The 5,757-nt window shown below is 40.2% G+C and overlaps 1 pseudogene; it reads left to right on the top strand.

Annotated features, from left to right (window-relative positions):
• Window positions 1–4,514: 4,514 nt before the first annotated feature.
• On the top strand, window positions 4,515–5,416 carry LOC126611830 (uncharacterized; annotated as a pseudogene).
• Window positions 5,417–5,757: the final 341 nt, after the last annotated feature.

Below are 5,757 nucleotides of genomic sequence, written 5' to 3'. Positions count from 1 at the left end.
TTTTTTGGACCTCAATTACATCGATGGATGCCGTTTCTGCGCCTTGGACAAAGTCGTTCATCTTGCTGCTTGATCCACCCTTTTTTTCCAGATCAATCATTCTGAGCCGAGCAAATCCTGTCTCGGCTAGTGACGCTGTTATTGAACTGTTCTTTGGAATAGGTTGTCTAGATTGGTTGGCGTAACCAATACTATATGTATTGCTAACTAGGACCTCGAGCAGTCTAGTATGCACGGCGCTGTAACTACGTACTTCTTCGAGTATTCCTTTTATTTCTCGGCTGAACGTATGCTTAAACTGCTAAGATTATTCTTCAAACCATCTTCGGAAAAATGACCTAGTCGGTGGATCAGAGCCTTCACCACCATCCTCATCACAATCTTCTATTAAAACACCCCCGATTTTGTTAGGGGTTCCTGCATTGTGAGGTTGGTCGCCGAGACCAACCTCTTTTTCTCGGAGCATCGCGCTTATGGCCTTAGGTGTCACGGCGACAAGAGGATTATGTGCCTGTGACGAGTCCTCTTGTCATGGGTTCTGGACTGCAAGGTTAGTCGTGGACTTTCACATGACTGTTTTGTTTTTAACCGATCGTGTCTCAATGGTCATGAACTTTGTATTTTTTAGCACTATGGTCCCACCGGGCGTGCCAAAATGTTGACCCTAAAAACTACCTAGCCTACGTGGTGCGCAGGCCGAGTAACTAATAAGTTAACTACGTCATTCGGTTGACATCGGTGAGGAACCAAACCATGCAAGAGCTTATAAGAGGTTGGGCTTCTACTTCCAATTGGTCTTATGGTGAAACCTAAACTTTCTTCATCGTATTAGAGCAGGTTGTCCCCCCGTGTGAAGCTCAATGGCCATAGATGCTCCACGTCACCCGGTTTGCCTTATCCACGTGTCAGGCTTGAAAATTTGTCACAAATGAAGGAGCATGTTGAGAATGAATTTTGCATTGATGGGAGGAAGGACCTTTGCATGGGCTTATAAGTAAGTTGGGCTACTCCCCATATTGTCAATTGGTTTTATGGTGGAACCTCAACTTTCTTCATGGCATCAGAGCAGGTTAGCCCATGTGTGAAGCCTATCGGCTATACGTGCTCCAATTCACTGAATTTGTGTTGTTCACGTGTTAGGCTTGAAAATTTGCCACACGTGAGGGGGCATGTGAGAAAGTGAGGACAAAGTCTCAAATCGGTGATAAACCAAACCATACAAGAGCTAATAAGATATTGGACTACTCTCCATATTGTCAAGTAGTTTTATGATGGAACTTCTAACTTTTTTTCATGTGATACTCGAACCATCATGCCTCCAATCAATGCAGGTTAGTACCATTCATCCTTCTCGTCCTTGTTTCGTGATGCTTGTCAAACTTTGATCCTAGAACCATGTTGTTTAAATCTTTAACACATTCTAACACGGGAACAATGTTTGAGTGCACCCTAGGGTTCACCTTCTTAATTATCCACCCATTTGTAGCTAATTAACGAACTCTTATTGTACTTGTACACATGTCAATAATCAGATTATTTATTTAATTTAACACCGTTTAATTTTTTTTTCTACAAATAATTAATCAAATTGATCGTCTATATTTATCACAAATGGAAGGTACTTTATCAAAATGATTTTAATTACCAAAATCGTCATCTTCTTCACACATAAATATTAAACGGTCTTTAGTTTGATTGATTTTTTACGGAAATAATCTTAAATAGTATTTGGTAAGTGAATTATTTCAGTTATGGAATGTGTACGACAATGGTATGTTATTACAAGTGAGTTGTACGTATGGTGTATCCAGGGTGATGAGTTTAGGGAGAAAATGTTGATTCGTAGGAAACAAGTTTGAAAGGTGAATAGGAGTAACTAAATGGGTAAGATTCATTGTGTAAATGCAAAAATAATAGATGTAGAAGCTCGTGATTCCTTTTGTTGTTGAGATATTATTATGTTTAGGTTTACTTTGAGTTGCAACAAAATAAATTAATTGAGTTTGGTTTGGGCAGTTGAGTTTGAATTCAACTACCAAGTTGCATTTATTTGGAATATTGAAATCACTCCGGCGCCGCCGCCGCGGGGGGGGGGGGGCGTGTTTGGAGAAATAATATAATTCAACCAATTTCCAATTTTTACAATACGGGTCAAGGAATTAATAAAGGGGTGTGATATTCACACATTCTTTTTTATTTTTCTCATACTTTTTTTATTTTCGATATTCAGATCGGATGAATTTAAAAATATCAACAGACATAAATTAATAAAGAGTGTGTAAAAAGTAAAAAATGATGTGTGGATAACACGCTCCTTAATAAATTAGTACCGAAGTGGTCATCACGAGATTCAAATTTAACACACTCCTTAATAAAATGATGTGTAGATAACACACCCTTTAATAAATAAAAAATCACTAAATATCATTAGACAACAATATTAAATAGCAGTACTCAACCAACTTAAAGTAGACAGCTCATGTGTTGTTGCATTATTAGCCAAAACGGAAAGTCTGTTTTTTTTTTTTTCATCTCATGCATTTATTGGGCTTGTACTCGGCCATATCAAGCATTCACATGGTTGTGCTTAAACAAATTAATTGATAGTTGTTTTTATTTTTTTATTTTTTTTTTATTTTTAAAAAACGATATAATCTATCATAGCAAAAAGAGGATAAGCTTAAACTCACAATAGGTTAGCAATAATATGATTTAAACTCGCATTTGACGAGAATCAAACCTAAAACCTCTCGCTTACAAGTAAAGATGAATATTATTAGATTGTAATACCAAGTGACTGATTAAAAGTTGTTTAAGAGAGACAAGAAGAATGCTTAATTAGAAGAAATTGTCAAAAACAAGCAAATACTGTGTGTTCAATATGAAGGAAGGTAGATGAAGGGAGTTAGTATGCCAATAATATCTACACTAAAGGCCAGGAGGATGGGCTTTGCCATAATAATATGGTTCAATCACGCCATTGGCAAGAATCGAACATAAGACCTCTCACTTAGAGTAACTCCACGGTTGCAAAGCCCCCCCCCTAGGGTTATTCATTATTTAGTCCACCCAGTGAACAGTAATTGCCCTTAAATAAACAGTAACTGTCTTTTGCATCTCCATCCCTACACTAAATAGCCCTGACAATAGGTAATAAAATATTTTTTTTATTTTAATTTATAATTAACATTATATTATTTACTTTGTATAAATTAATATTAGATTATTACTTTTGAAACTTCTACCATTTTTTTTTTTGCTGCACTTCCGACACACAGCAGAGCAGCACACCTTAATGCCCTTCTTAATTTTTGCTGCACTTCTGTAGTTTATGGCTTCGCTAAATGGTGTGGTGCAGAGGGGTGCCGTGAAGCTGGATCGCCCGGTTAATTTCAAATTGTCATCATTCAAGTCCTGGCTCCCTCATTCTCAATCTCCTGGATCCGCACTGCGTTATTTGGCTCCACAGCTTCCAAGGACGACGGAGGTCAGTTTTTGTTTCCCCAAATGGGATTCGATTGAATTTTGGAGAAAAATGGAAGCATTATTTCAATTCATCATTTAAATAAATGTTTAGAATTTGAAAATTTTGAGGTAATAGAATAAGCATGGCAAATTCAAATGAGTAAATGAAATGTTGCTTGTATGCCTGTTGTTTAACTTTTTTCAAATCAAATAGTACCCGGAAGAGATCGAGTAGTTGTAAGGTTGAGGCCCAGAAATGCAGTGGAGATGATGGCTGATGTCGCCTAGACGTCAATCTTGCGTCACATGGCCTTTGAGCTTTCGAGCTGGCAACTCCTGTCGGGCCTCTCCCTCGGACCCACTCGGGCTTTCTGACCCTGTTTAAGAGCCAGTTCCTCGGGCAATAGCCCACAGTGGAACTGCTCTTACAAATGAAGAGAAATACCACTAGACTGGAGTACTAAGTGACATTATGCTTTAATTATTTGTTCGCAATAGTTTTCATAGATCCATTCACATAGGTTTCATGTTTAAGTCTCACAATATACAGTAGGTGGTGATTGATCAAATATTCAAAATTGATAATTTTAATTTGGTTTCCAAGTCGTGGGAAAAAGTATGCATCGATCAGAGGCTATTGTTCTAAATAAAAATACGATGTGTATGCCTATCAATAGTTGGACAATATGTAATACTTTATTTTTATTTTTTTTTAAAGGATAAATCTCAGTTTACTACCCTCAAGTTTCGTGGTTTTCAACATTTGGTACATGAAGTTGTTTTTGTCCTAAAGTCATACCTGAAGTGTTAATTTTGAAACAGTCTCATATATCTGTTAGTTTGGCTGTTAAGTCTCCCGTTAATTGATGACATGGCGCTCATGTGGACAATGATTGGGCGCCACGTGTCATTAAGGGGTCTACGTGGAAATAAAAAATTTAAAAAAAATTTAAAAAAAAAAAACCAAATCCCCTTCGTCTTCCCCATAATCCCCACCCGTACCCACCCTCCCACCCCTTCTTCCACTCCCAACACTCTTTCTTTCGCACCACTTGTACCCGGACTCCCTCGACTCTTCCCCTCGCTCTCGCGAAATCGACTGCAACACCCTCTCGTGGGACGACCAAACCCCCTTTTGCAACCTCCACCTACAAAGTCAAGTTCATATGCAGCTATGGCAGCAAAATCCAACCCCGCCCCTACGACCACCAGCTTGCCTACGTCGGCGATGACACCAAAATCCTCGTTGTCGATCACAATATCAAGCTCTCTGTTTTCATCTCTAAGCTCTCCTCCCTTTGCGACACCTCTAACGACGTCGTTTGCTTCAAGTACCAGCTTCCCGGCAAAGATCTCGATGTTCTCATATATGTCACCAACGACGAAGACCGTGACCACATGATGGTCGAGTACGGCCGGCTCTACAGTGCATCTGCTAAGCCCACCAGGCTCCAACTCTTTCTTTTCCCTCTGGACAGCAACACTTCCTCTAGCTTCGGCTCCAGCTAGACCAAGTCCGAGGGCCAGTGGTTCGTCGACACTTTGAATTCGATTCAGATCGGATCTCCTGATGGATCATCTTCGACGGTTCTGGTCATGGCCTCGCCGACAAACCCCAATTTCCTGGGGATCGCCACACTAAAGAACCGGTGATGTCTCAGGCGGAGATTCAAAGGTAGATCCAGGAGTTGCAGATGATGCAAATCGTTGCTGGTCACGAGCCGACCACCATCTATCACCGGAAAAAAGATGAAATGGGAAACCCTAGGGGTTACACCGACGATTATTACACACAAAAACTTCCAAACAACATTTAACCGGCCAAGGGTCGTCTCCCGTGGGAATGCCACCACTTGTGCCATTTCCAACTACGTATATGCCAGAGAGGCACATGAACATTGGGGGTTTTTTTATGACGACTGAGGTGGGAGGGTTTGCTAAGAAGGGGTAGGTGATGGGGGGTGAGAGGGTGGGCACGGTTAAGGATTCTGGGGAAGACGAAAGGGATTTGGGTTTTTTTTTAATTTTTTTAATGTTTAATTTCCACGAGGACCCCTTAATGACATGTGGCGCCCAGTCATTGTCCACATGGACATCACGTCATCAGTTAAGGAGAGATTTAACAACCAGACTAACGGATGTGTGAGTCTGTCCCAAAATTAATACTTTAGGTATGACTCTGGGATGAAAAAAACTGCATGTACCAAATGTTGAAAACCACGAAACTTAGAGCAACTTCAGCATTGTTGGTTGCTCGGGGGACAGGCAAGGAAAAAGGGCCCAACGGTCTGG

Source organism: Malus sylvestris, chromosome 17 (genome assembly GCF_916048215.2).
Source record: "Malus sylvestris chromosome 17, drMalSylv7.2, whole genome shotgun sequence".
Taxonomy (NCBI): Eukaryota; Viridiplantae; Streptophyta; class Magnoliopsida; order Rosales; family Rosaceae; genus Malus; species Malus sylvestris.
Note: the sequence above shows the minus strand (reverse complement) of the source record. Positions and strands in the feature narration are given on the sequence as shown.